At 44.5% G+C, this 14,373-nt stretch overlaps 1 long non-coding RNA gene across 1 annotated transcript in view; it reads right to left on the reverse strand.

Moving 5' to 3' along the window:
* The window catches only part of LOC311603369, a 225,862-nt gene extending 215,497 nt beyond the window's left edge, over positions 1-10,365 (reverse strand). The window contains exon 1 of the long non-coding RNA XR_014781075.1: positions 10,233-10,365. This is a non-coding gene — a long non-coding RNA (uncharacterized lncRNA). The remainder of the gene's footprint in view (positions 1-10,232) is intronic.
* Between the last annotated feature and the right edge of the window lie 4,008 nt (positions 10,366-14,373).

Genomic DNA, 14,373 nt, shown 5'->3' on the forward strand with positions numbered 1-14,373 from the left:
AACCCCTACTCAGATCTCGCCGATGGACAGGACATTCTCCACAGTTGAGTGGAGAGTGGGGTCTGACTTTCACACGTACTCTGGTGCCTCATATTTGACCATGTCCCCTCAATGGGGAGACCTCGTGGCACTCAGAGGAAGGATAGCAAGCTATCAAGAAGAAACTTGATACCCTATGAGCATATAAAGGGGGAGGAAGGCCCCCTCAGTCACAGTCATAGGGGAGGAGAGTAAGGGGAAAATGGGAGGGAGGGAGGAATGGAAGGATACAAGGGAGGGGATAGCCATTGAGATGTAATATGAATAAATTAATAAAATTAAATTTAAAAAAAGAATGTCAAAACAGCTTCAAGATACAAATCCTTGCTCTAGTCACATTGATAATTACAGCAGAATTCCTGAGAGCTTACTTATTTATCATTATTTTACTATTACTCAAATAATATATGAATGTAAGAATTTGTTAAAAGTTAAGGCAATGGTAAGAAAGTACTTTAAAAGCCCCCTTGACCTCTGCAACTCCAGTCACTCCTCGGGGGAAAATGTTGTCAGTTTCACAGTATTCATCGAGCTTTTCTCTCTGTTTCACTTAGAAACCCAAAATCAAGAGGATTTGTCCTTTTTTTTTTCTTTTTGGGAGGATTATAAATGTTACATACAATATTTTATTTCTATGCTTAATACAATTATTGTGAGATCTCATGTCAGTAATCACAGATATCCCTTCATTTTAATTGATTCATGGTCTTTCATAGTATAATTGGGCCATGTATTGCCCCAGCTTGCTGATAAATATTTAGGGTTTATCTTTCCAGTGTTTTATTCATAAGCAATACTGCAATGGAAACTTCTGTAAATGTCTCAGAATTTGCATATGCAAATGTTTTCCTTAGGGCAGATACTGAGAGTGGGACTGCTAGATTCAAAGTGCATTCACATTTTAAATTCAAGTAGAAATTATAGGCAACACATGTAATACTAGCACATAGGACTCTGAGGCAGGAAGATGGTGACTAGAGGACTGTGTAGGCTACTTAGGAAGGTTATTTCTCAAAATTCCAAAAAGAAGATTTAAAGAAAGAAATTATGAACTTTCCCTCCAAATATCCAACTTGTGTTCCCACTAACAATAAGAAAGGCAACCCCATTACCCTTTGAAAGAATTCACAGTGTTGATATTTTTCTGATATGCTATATTTTAATAACTTATTTTAATTCTCATTTTTTAATTGCCATTGACCTTGAGACTCATTTATTCTTACATCCTTTAGTACCTAATAGTGTCACTAAAATGAGGCAAATACCAGGTGATTTTTTTTTATCAGAACTTCCAAATACAATGCAAGGACAGAGACATTTACTGAGTGATAACACCAGGAGGTATATTAGTCACGTTATATTCATGGCCTCATTAATTCCGTGAACTGCTTTCTCAAACATTCATTTTTCCTTCCCTCACTGTAATGGAGAGACTGGAGCCCTGAAAGATTAAGTAGCTCCTCAAGGTCGTACAACCAATAGGACTGTTGACTTTGGCAGCCCAAGTCTGACTCCAGAAATGGAGCCCCTGTTCACTAGATCTTGATGGCATGCCTTCCCCACACAGAGAGCTACAAGGAGTCTCAAAATCATTAACACCACACCTACTCCAGGCACAAGGGAGGATCTGAAGCACAAGGGAGAAAGCAGAGTGACAGCTGGTTACCAACACACAGCTCACCAAACCCTCTCTCCTCTCTTACACTCGGGAAACCAAAACAGCATTTTAGGTAGACAGGGCAAGGTTCCTATTGACACTGCCAACCTTGACTTGAAAACATAGAACCTGCATGGGGAGGCCTGGCGACACTCAGAGGAAGGCAGCAGGCTACCAAGAAGAGACTTGATACCCTAGGAGCATAAACAGGGGGAGGAGGTCCCCCTCTGTCAGTCCTAGGGGAGGGGAGTAAGGGGAAAATAGGAGGGAGGAATGGGAGGATACAAGGGATGGGATAACCATTGAGATGTAATATGAATAAATTAATAAAATACATTTTTAAAAAAGAAAAGAAAACATAGATCCCTGAATCACAGCGGGCTAATGAGTTACTCAAGAACGCACAGCTGGCTGATGTAGAAGCTGCCAACTGGCCACGAGGAGGCCTGAGCACAAAGATGATTGGAATACTTCCTGAAGATGCCTACAGGCTGGGAATACAAGGAAAGAAGAAAAAAGACTCAGGGAAGGGAATGGGATCGGCTCATGGGTGGGGTCATGGGAAAGAAGCACAGTTAATCAACCCGATGTTCCAACTATCAACACCAAATGACACTAATGCCAATATTTCTCTGTAACGCATGAAGAAATGCCTCCTGAGTGCTCCTCACACATAATCGACCTTATGAGATGTTCTCTGCTAATCTTGAGTACAGGCAGTTTTGTCAACTAGATGTAAGCCCATTGTGATGTGAAAGTGTAAGTAAAATAAACCCTCTGCTCTCCAAGTTGCTTTGAGACATGGTGTTCATCACAGAAGGAGAACAAGCTATGAAAATGTAGCCTCTTCTTCCTTCGATAACCTTAAAGTCCTTATTAAGGCCTGGTGGGATAGGCTTGTAATCTTAGCTACGTGGGAAGCTGGGGAAGAATGCCTTGGCTGTAGGGCAAGTACAGGATCAGACTGGCAACTTAGTGACATTCTCAATATAAAGACATATCAATCAATCAATCAATAAAAAACAAACAGCAGTCCCTGGTCTCTGTTCTGGTGTTTCATTTAAGGACGCTCAGAAGACAGAACAAGACATTTCTAGGCACAAGAAGTTCAACGCTCACCCTTTTCTACATCTTCCCATCTCTACCATGTCTCCACCCTTGAAAGCATGTTCAGGGAATTCTACTGTTTATTTACTGGCTCTCTGGCCAAAGATTGGTAGTTTATCTAAAACCCTGAAAGTTTTACCTCTCAATGGACCTTCTACTAACATCAGGTGGATTATTATGTGGAATTTGGAATAAAGCATCTAAAACAGATAGACACAGTGAATGTCAGAAAAATCTAGAGAACAAAGCAGCCCTCTTGTCTATGATTATCTACTTCAAACACCATCATCTTCCCTCTACTCTGTGTGGCTGTTCACACTTTGATCATCTTTAGGCATGACGATGACTTGTTAGACTTGTTTATGTACAAACAAAAAACAATTATTTCTGCCTTTCTTCTGTAGGGATGATGAAAACTTGGTTTGAAGTGGTGGGATTTGTGACAGTAAAGCCATGTGGATCTGCAGTCAGATGCACCTGCAACTTGGGTAACTGTTAGCCTAAGAGCCCTCCATGAACTGTGGCTTGGGTCCAACTTTGGCTTGGATACCACACAGTAACATAAGGTTCAGAAATGTCCCAGTTCGCATAGTTCTCAGAAAGCCACACAAGTGTGACAAACAGGTATAAAGCAAACAGTTTAGAGTGGTAGGTGAATGGCATTGGCTATTTTCTTAAGTGAAGAGAACTCCACCTATCTATCAGCTGAGAGCAAGTACCTCATTCGTACCATGAATTGCTCAGGATTGGAAGACATCACCCCAGACTAGCTCAGCCGCTGTGCATTTCATTGTCATCTCTCATGTACCACACATTGACTCTTGACGTCTCATGCTCTGAGACTCCTTATCATGCTGTGTGACCTCTGGCCAAAGGCCTTGGTAATCTAGCTGCATCTGGGTCAACACAGGAAACAGAGAATGGGTGTCTTAGTTAATTTTCTATTGCCATGACCAAAGCCTTTAATTTCTGGTCTGTGGTGGTTTCAATGAGAACAATTCCCCAAAGGTTCATACATTTGAATACTTGGTCCCTACTTGTTAGGACTGGTTGGGAAGGATAGAAGCAGCCTTTCTAGAAGATGTATGTCACTGGGGTCATGCTTTGATGTTTCAAAAGCCCATGCCATTTCCAGTTTCTTTTTCTCTTTTGCTCTCTCACTGTTTCTACCTACTTGCCCTATGCTTGCAAATCAAGAAGAAAGCCTCCAATAAATCTTTTATTCTATAAGTTACCATGTTCATAGTGTCTTTTCATAGTAACCTAGCAATTTAAAAATAAATAAGAGAAAGACTTATGTTTCCAGAAGGTTAGAGTCTATGGGGAACATGGCAACAGGTAGGCGGGCATGGCACTGGAGTAGTAAGTGAACAATTACATCTTGATCCACAACCACAAGGCAGAGAGAGAGACAGAGAGAGAAAGAGACAGAGAAAGAGAGAGACTGAGACTGGGAATGACATGGGCTTTTGAAACCTCAAAGCCTACCTCCAGAGACACACCTCCTCCAACAAGGCTACACCTCATAATCCTTCTCAAACAATTCCACCAACTGAAGACCAAGCTTCAAAAATAGGAGTTTCTGTGAGCCATTCTAATGCAAACCACCATACAGAGTTCCTGAAACTCCTTCCGATCTCAGACAATCAGGTGGTAACTGAATGACACCCACCAAGCTGATAAAGACCATGCTGCAACACCCCGTTGCAACCAAGCAAGGGTCTCCATGTGAAGTCTTCATGGCTAGTCTCAGAAGGTCCACAACCATACCAACTGCCTGGCCTGAGAAGAAGATGAGGATGTGAGATTGGAAAGAGGCCAGCTCTTCCCCAGCTGTACGTGTAGGAGCTCACAGCTTACTTAGGCAAAGTCAACAGAAAGACCAGGTCCTGTGAACAAGTGCTGAGGACTCACTTTGCAGCTCGATTTCTTGGATCTCATGGTAAACTGCTCTACTCTGGCTCTACAAACAATCCTGCTTCTATGAAATACCCTAGAACTACACATCTGTAGCAACAACTAATCTCTGTCACTACAGGCAGCACGGGAGCAAGAAGACCTAAATTTTCTCACAGCTTCTGGCTCTTATTGGACAAATATCTTTCATAAGTCACTTACTTAAGCTTGAGATTTGGTTTCCTGGGATGCTGAGATGGCTGAGTAGGTAAAGGCACTTGCCCCCATGTGTGTATGCATCACACACACACACACACACACACACACACACACACACACACACACTCCAATAACGTTTTAAATTTTAGGGAGAAATTTTGTTTCCTAATCTGTAAATAGAAATCATGGTATAATCTTCTGAGGCCACGTCCATCACAAGGATAATGTTTTCCTAGCCACTACAATTGGGGCCGAGTAAACAAGGGGAGGTAACTACTGAGGCCAGTCCTCTGCTGCCCAGACTAGCAGCCTCTCAGGAGCAGTCATCCCAGAACATGTGGTCCAGCATCCCCACAGAAATGAGTGAGCCAGGAAAGAACTGGAAGAAATAGTTACAGGCAATTTTTCACAGGCTAATCTCTGCAGGTCAAAGAGGATTTAGGGCTTCTGGAAATGCAAAGGCTGATTACTTCGAATCCTATCCCAGGAGCCCAGCGGGTGGGGAGTGAAGACTGCTCGATAGTCTGTGCACAGGCCAGGATCTTTCAGATAAGCATTTCAAGGGAACCGGACAGAAAGATTTCCAGGAAGCTAGGACTTCACAGGTCCAGTGACTCCCAGAGGACTCTCCTCAGCTCTCTTAGCCAAATGGCCTTTTCTGAGTGGTGGTCGGTAGAGTAACCCAGGCCCTGCCCCAAGTAAGTCTAATTAGTTTGGTGGCTCTCAACCTTCCTAACGCTGTGATCCTTCAGTGCAGGTCTTTATGCTGTGGTGACCCCCAATCATAAAATTATTTTCATTGCTACTTCGTAACCAATTTTTCTACTGTTGTGAACTGTAATATAATACCTGTGTTTTCCCTTAGGCAGCTCCTGTGCCGGGTCGTTTGACCCCAGGTTGAGAATCTCTGCATAGCCGCTAGAGGGCAGGAACTCTCACAGGGCATCCCTGAAAGCTGGTGATTCCCTGGCTCCTGACTTCTTTCCTCATTCCTACCCCAAGCTCTGCCAAAGGTGAAGGGTGAAGAGGTGCCTGCACTTAATGGGAAGCAAATTAGGTGACAGCTTAAATCTTGTCACAGGTCAGGAGGGTGGTGAAGTGACTGATGAGTCTTCAAGAGGGCAATCCATCTTCTCCGTCTCAGTAGGAAAAGGCAGATCCAGGGACAGAAGAGGAAGGCAGACACAATGGTGGAATGAGGAAGGGATTAGCCTCTACTGACTCCACTCAACTGTTCCCAGAAGTCTCATGGGGCATGGAGTTCCTGCAGGGAGGAGGACGCTGGTAGGCAATGGAGAGCCCTCTTGCTCTCAACTGCCCCACCTCCACCCTGTGCCCTGTGCTATGTGGTCACACTTATTGCCAGCCTGGACTGTGCTGTGGTAAAGCATGAAACGCATCTCATCGGATTCTTGTCATCATCCAACAAGGACATGTTGGTATGGGTGGGAAAAGAGGCTCAAATGTTCCAATGATTATCCCTTGGTCACTCAGAGGTTAAAATGATTCATAGTGGGGGAGGGCCCTCTGGTTCCCACAGGGTCTCCAGGAGTTTTAGGCATGTGTGTATGGAATTGGACATACATGACTCATCCCTGTCGCTGAGAATGGGGGACAAGCATCCAGTGCTCTGGTGAAGGAAGTCGATGGAATCTGACTGGAAAACCACCTGGGGTGATTTTGTACTACTGCTTAGGTCAGAGGTTCTCAACCTGTGGGTCATGACCCCATTAAGAGGCTCGAATGGTGCTTTCCCCAAGGGTCACCTAAAACCATAGGAGAATACAGACGTTTACATTACAATTTATAACAGTAGCAAAATTATATTTATGAAGTAGTAATGAAAGTAACTTTATTGTAGGGGTTCACCAAACTTGAGGGACTGTATTACAGGGTCATAGCATTAGAAAGGTTGAGAATCACTGAACTGGGTGATAGAAAGGCTTAGCACTGGTGACTCATCAGGCAGGCCTCAGCTAGAGAGCTGAAACCCATCCTTGGGCTTCTGTGATCCCAGCATTGCAGCTTCCATCAATCACCCTTTGACAGTAGACTGAAGCATCCCCCCCCCTCCCCATGATGTCTAAGCCCTGTGGTGGGTTAGGTGGTACCTACCTACTGAGCTGAAGACTAAACTCGAGGTGGTACTATGTCTAAAGCCTAACTCACTTCCTTGTTTGCTTTTACTGTTTCTGGGATCTAACTTCCACAGCACTGTCAGATTACATGGTCCAAAGCCTGACCTTGCTTTGGCAACGCCTACCCAAAATTCTCTGGCAGGAGTTTCCCCTTGCATAAGGCCAGGCTCCTTATTCCAGGATTCTCAGCCCTCTGAATGGGCCTAACTGAGCCACCTATGGTCTCCAAGCAGAGAGCAGATCCCATGCCATTGGACAGCTGGCCCACCTGAGGGACGGTCAGGATTGGCTAGCAAAGAGAGATGTGAATGGGGAAATAAAGGAGAGGCTAATTCTCATGGTGGGAGGTGGTGGGACTTAGGAAGTGAGCAGGTGTAATTGGGGACATCTAGGTCCCATCTTCAGAGAGAATGAGGCGAGGTGCCATAAACAGGACACCGATCTTGACAAAGACTGGGCCACTGAAACATTTGGCGCTAGCACACTCATTCCTGCATCCTTGGCTTTTCCCACAGACATGATTTCACAACAAAAACCAGTGATAGGGCCAGTGGGATGCCGTGGAAACAGCCAGTCCCTTGGGGAGATAGCAGCTGTTAGAAAGAGAACCGATCCAGACTGAAGGGCTTAGTGCACCTCAGTGGGTAAAGCCAGGCAAAGGCTGAGACAGCCTACCTGACCACATGCAGCAGGGAAACCCAGAGTGGGTAGGTTGCTCTGACCCCACACAGGGATGAAGAACAAATAAGTCCTGAGCAGAGGAGGAAGACCCCTTCCCCTGTCTCCAGTTGTTCAGTGGAAGTTCCTAAGTGACTCAGTAACAGTGCAGGCATATCTGGGCTGAGCGCTCTCTCTCTCTCTCTCTCTCTCTCTCTCTCTCTCTCTCTCTCTCTCTCTCTCTCTCTCTCTCTCTCTCTCACACACACACACACACACACACACACACGTGCATACATGCATGTGCACACAGAGAGTCTCACTTTCATGGGCTCTGACAGCACCAAATCTCTTTCCTCCCACCACCACCTCCCGCCACCACGTCTACTATAAATAGATATGGACAGTAAGGGCATCTTTCCGCTCCAGAGTGCATTCCACCACTGGCTTGGGAGCAGGCTTTATTTTAGTGAGTGAAAATGAGGTGAGAAATAAAGGTGATTTGTGCCTGGGCTTCACGTTTCACTGTTTGCTTTAAACACAGACAATATTTAATAGCACGTACCACGTCTAAATCTTCCTGATATTTCTGGAGCTAAGGACTGCTGGAAGCTTCACATAAAAACTTAGTCCAAATTGGTTTCCTTTGTAGGAAAGAGGAACGGCGGGGTAAGAGGCAAACCTGGGAGGCGGGTTTCCCCTCTGCTCTTTTCTGACTATAAATGTGTAATTGCTATCCTTGGAGGCTAGAAAATGCCAAGAGATTTGAACCAAAGAAATGACAATGTCATTGCTGGCTGGAGATGAAAACTGGGGCAGTAATGACCATAATTTGGTTTAGTTTCCATTTATTATTACACAGGTTGTTAATTGGAATAGAGAGAAGAAAATTGCTGCGAGAAACAAAATTACTCCAGGAAATTGGGAAATGAGTGAAATGACCAACAATGAGGTTAAAATTACTACCAGCTAAGAAGAGAGAAAAAAGGGAGCAAAATGTCTGAGTGCTTCAAAGCAAGCCCCATGGCTATGCGCCTGTTTGCATTCCTTCTGAAGAAGCAAGACCCAGACTGGAGGTCCTTGGGAACTCTGCACAGGAGAAGAGTTTGGCAGGGCTGCAAAGCCATGGGGTCCTTTCTTTTAAGAGATCCTCCCAATCCATGGCTAAAAGAGGGAGCCCTGCAGGGGTTGATCCTAATGAAGAATATTCTGGAATCTTCCTTCACCATATAATAATTAAACATGGCACAGTCCATGACTTAAACCAGAAAGCAAACTTCATCCATAAAAGGCTGCATAACAAGTATTTCAGCTGTGAAGGGCTGTGGAGTCTCTGGTGCCGTACCAGTTCCATCACTGCAGAAGGACAGCAGCTATGGGCAATGCACATACCAGGAGTATGGCTGTGGATTTAAGAAAGCAGGCAACAGCTGCATTTAGTCTCCAGGCCCTAGCCTGCCAACCTCCACTTTAAGTAATGATAGTCAATCCAACCTTTCAGTGCCCTGCTATACGCACATCTTCCATCCTCATTTTGTAACGGGTTGATCTCAGTGCTATGCGAGGACAGTTATAAAGGAATCACCGGGCTACATTGATATAAATAAATAAATAGATAAACAGATAGATAGATAGATAGACAGACAGACAGACAGATAGAATGTTAAAAACAAGTGCCATATTGTGTTCAAGACCACAGAATCCGTGGGCAGCAAAAATCAGGCCTGGACATCCTTGTGTCTTAGGCTCTGGCACATCTGGTGATCTGGCTCTTGGTCCTACTCTCTCTACTTGCCTAGAATGTTTCCTTGGACACAAGTGTCTATGCCTCACTCCAAATCCTGCTTTCTATGACTGCATAGCTGCACAGATTAGAATTTCTCCCATGTCATACTCTGCTAAATGTTCCTCAGTATCCCACAGGGCCTGTAGAGACTGTAGCCACAAGTCTTTCTTCAGACCCAAAACCCCTGCCTCAAGTTCTTATTCACACAAGGATTTCTGCTAGCCCCCTAGGAAGGTGTAAAGGATTCTAAAATCCTCAGGAACTATGAAAACCCGGGTTCTAAATCTGGCTCATTAAGAGCCTGGTGGCCCCCTACTGGCCAGCCAGGTCTTTCACACTTAGTTCCATGGACTCAGTTGGAAGATAACCATCTGACTCCACCCCATCCCAGGCTGTCAGGGCTCCCTGGATTTTAAAAATCCCTACAATCTAGTGTGTACCTCTGTGTATTATCTGTAAACTTGACCTAATCAGACAGAAATCCTCATTTACCTTTCTATCCACAAGCAGTGGCAGGTCCCTGCTACCAAGCACAGAAACAATGAAGACTGGTTGAATGAATGAATGAATGAATGAATGAATGAACGAACAATGCAATCAATGTATTTTCTTTCAGTAATGATTTTGGAAACATGGGCCTCTTATAATAAACATACATTAGTTATTTTTCTAACGTTTTTGACAAATACCTAATACAAGCAACTTAATCAAGGAAGGGTTGGGGGAGGCTCACCCTTTGAGTCTATTATGTCAGGAAGACAGGACATCAAAAGCTTGAGGCAGCTGACCCCATGGTAATCATGAAACATGGGAACATGGATACAGTTTTCTGTCTCCTCTTCATTCAGTCCAGAACCTCAGCCCATGGATTGTGCCACTCTCCTTCGAGATGGGTGCCTTAGTTACAGTTTCATTGCCGTGAAGAGACACCATGGTCATGGCAACTCTTATGAGGAAAACATTTAGTTGGGGCTGGCTTAAAGCACAGACAGAGGCTTAGTCCATTATCATCATGGAAGGTAGCATGGCAACACACAGGCACACAGGGTGCTGGAGAGGGAGCTGAGAGTTCTACATCTGGATTGATAGACAGGGCAAAGAGGAAGTGAGCCACACTGGGCCTAGCTTGAGCATCTGAGACACCCCCAAGTGGCACACTTCCTCCAATAAGGCTATACCTACTCCAACAAGGCCACACTTCCTAACAGTGCCACTCTCTATGAGCTTAGAGGGGCCATTTTTTTTCAGACCACCACAATGGGTCTTCCCATCTCAAAGAAGCCAATCTGGAAAATTCCTCACAAATAGAGTAAGAGGTTGGACTCTTGGGAGATTCTAGACCTTATTAAGATTAATCCTCACAGATGGCTTAGGCTGAGCAAAGAATAGCAGCCTTGGCTGCAACACAGAGATCAAACAAGTCCATGGTTGTGCTGACCCAGAAGACGTTTCTCGTTCTTGGGAATCCAGGGGACAGAATCGGTATTCCTTAAGACCACCTGTTAACATGCTGACGCTGCACAGGACAGGGGAGGGGGAGGGACAGTTCTTTGTATGGCTGATTTCCCTCCAGTTGATGAAGAGCTGGTGACAGCTGACTTAACAATAAACTCCCAGCCTGGAACCCCCCACAGTCCAATTATTTCAGCTATATTCAAGCCAATTGACACCGCACATTCAGAAGAATAATGGTGAGGCTGTATTAATGAGGGTTTCCATGAGTCAGAAAAATAAAGGCAGCAAAGCATACTGACAAGGGCATCCAAGGAGTGAAAATGCCTAGAAGAGCCGGGTTATTCCCTAATGTTGCCAAGGGATATGAAGGAACCTCTCATTTGGACTCACAGGATTTGTTCTAGTTCAGTAGTCAGCCAGTCATTCACTTACATGAGGCTCAGTTTTCTCATCTGCACAGTGGGCACAGTCACCTGTATCATTTCACACTGCACAGTTCTGAGAAGGTTTAATGGGCTGAATACTATAAATTAACAATGGGCTACACTATCTGTCTTATTTAGGGTCACTATTGCTATGATGAAACACCATGACCAAAGTGAGTTGGGGAGGAAAGGGTTTATTTGTCTTATGCTTCGACATCCACAGTCTATCACTGAAGGTGGTCAGGACAGGAATTCAAACAGGGCAGGAACTTTGAGGCAGGAATTGGTGCAAAGGAGGTGGAGGGGTGCTGCTTACTGGCTTGTTACTTCTAGCTGGCTCATCCTGCTATCTTATAGAATGCAGGCCCATCAGCCCAGGGGTGGCACCACCTACAATGGGCTGGGCTCTCCCACATAAGTCACTAATGAAGAAAATGCTCTACAGGCTTGCCTACAGCCCCATTTTTGTGGAGGCATTTTCTCAGCTGGGACTCTCGCCTCTCTGATGACTCCAGCCTGTGTCAAGTTAACATGAAATTAGCCACCACGAATGTCTTACACTTTTGTTCAGTCTGGCAATCACCTTTCACTAGAGGACAGTTTGATCTTCCCCACACAGAAACAATGCTTTGAGCATGGAGCCTTCTATTTGGAAAGAAACATAAATGGATTTGCTAGCACAGAGGCATAATTGGGGAAAGGCTGACACACAGCAATGAAATGTCATATGCTAATAGGATCTCCCTGAGGGACGGTGTATCGAAATCAGATTTCAAAGGAAGGGCCTGTTTTGCACGATTAGCAAAGACTGATCAATTTCTAAATATTATCTTCTCCCAAAGTAAATATCAGGATCTCAATCATGTATTTTCCAAATTTCCTGGAGCATTCAAATTAGACAAATCAATCCACGGAGTTCTGATTGACTGCCAACATTATGTTGGGCACTGTGTTGGGAGCTAAAAATACCATATGTTATGATCCTGAGCTCAGAGACCAACAGGCAGTGATTGAGAAAATAAAGCACTCCCAGTGTGTGAGAGACACTAATAGTGAGGTCTGAGCACAGCGCTGAGGATGCAAAGTGGAAGGTCATTCTGACTAGTTTGTGCATAATTTCCAGCCCGTGGTAGCACACTGGGCACAGTGTAATTGGAATAGCCTGTGTATATTTTATTCTGCTGCCTAAAACCACAGACAGATGCTTCCCTCATCCCTCTGTGCACTCAGAAATGCCTTTCTCAACTTGGAATAGAAGGGCCTGGGCTCTGCCCCCCTTCCATGGATGGGTTTCACGCCCATGGGTTTTCCTATCCCTCCAAGATGAGGTCTATTAGATATATTTCAATGGCTATAATAATGACCACGACCAAAAGCAACTTGTGGAGGGAAGGGTTCATTTCAATTTATAAGTCCTTGTCATGTCATGAAGGACAGTCAGAGAAAGGACTTAAGGCACAAACCTACCTGGAAGCAGGAACTGAAGCAGAGGTCATGGGAGAAGGCTGCTTACTAGCTCCCCATGGTTTGTTGCTCAGCCTGCTCTCTTATACAACCCAGAGATGGCACCACCCACAGTGGGCGGGGACTTCCCACATCAGTCATCAATTGAGAAAACGCCCCCCCCCCCGACTTTCCTACAGGACAGTGTGCTGGAGACATTTTCTCAGTTGAGGTTCCTCTTCCCAGACGACTTTAACTGTGTCAAGTTGACAAAAAAGACTAACCAAGATGCTAGAGAAAATACGGGCTATTTCTTGAAGGTCTACGCTGAGATTTACTCAACTCACACCATGTCATCTGCTTTAGCTCAGGAAATCCGCATGGAACGACTCTACGACAGGTGATTTTGATATGAGTACAAAGGTCCTGAAGGTTAGAAATGGCTTTGCCTATGTGGCTCCTCTAACAAGCCACACACATTCCACTCAGAAGCACAAGTCTTTGCACCTGTGGTAGCTCAAGCAGCAAGTTCTTTTCAGAGGGAGGTGCAGCTTTGGTGATGGAGATGAGATTGCAGCCCCAGTGGGGGTGGAGGTGGGAGTTATTTTCTGTTAAACTGATTAATAAAAGTGTGTATAGTTATGCTACCCAGCGTGATTAAATCATTGCCATGACCAAGTTAGTGAACATATATATTACCTCACAGGTCACCTCTGTGCACATGTGGTAGGAGTGTGGTTTAAGAAGCAAATTGGTAAATTTCAACTTCACAATATAGCATTCTATCCATGAACACTAAACTATATCGTATACCCTCAAAATGTATCCATCCTGTAACAGAGAGTTTGTGTTTGGCCACATCTCTCCTTTCCCCACCCACTTACATCTCAGCCCTTAGATACCAGGAATTCTGGAACTTGTTTATTATCATATTTGTGTGATTGTATAGTTTGCCTTTCTCTCCCTGGCTCATTTTGCTTGGCTGAAGGTTATCATCAAGTCTCCCATATACAATCCCCTGAACCAAAAACAAGCCGGACTTCTCTCCACCCTCTTCCAGACTAGGGCCCCAAACTCAGCAAAGCTTGAGCTACCCTATCCTTGGTGCCACCTCATCCTTGATGTTTGATGCACTTTTCCCTCCTCCCTTTTGATGTTTAAATCCTATGGATCTTGTTAGATTTGTTCAGTAAGAACACTCATACCTTGTACATCACTATTAAAAATTCCACATTCAGTGTCTATGCATAGACAATGCTTCTTGTTGGCTACAGAATCCCTGTGAATTATTACTAGATGCCATTCTTCATGTGGCATGAATGAAGATTTACAGATGTCTTTTTTTCTGCACGTACAAAGAGCAGAGAACCAGACTTAATTGTTCTGTGCATTGCGCATACCTTATGCATTCATAATTTTAGGACTACATAATGCTTGTGAGAAATTTTATGTTTGCAGAACAAAAGAGCTGGACACAGACACTGGATCAGAACTGACAAGATTCATTGCTCTCAGCATGCTGGACACTGACATGCTGCATCCTTCATGTTC

Source organism: Acomys minous, assembly GCF_964271855.1.
Source record: "Acomys minous genome assembly, chromosome: 8".
NCBI classification, from domain to species: domain Eukaryota; kingdom Metazoa; phylum Chordata; class Mammalia; order Rodentia; family Muridae; genus Acomys; species Acomys minous.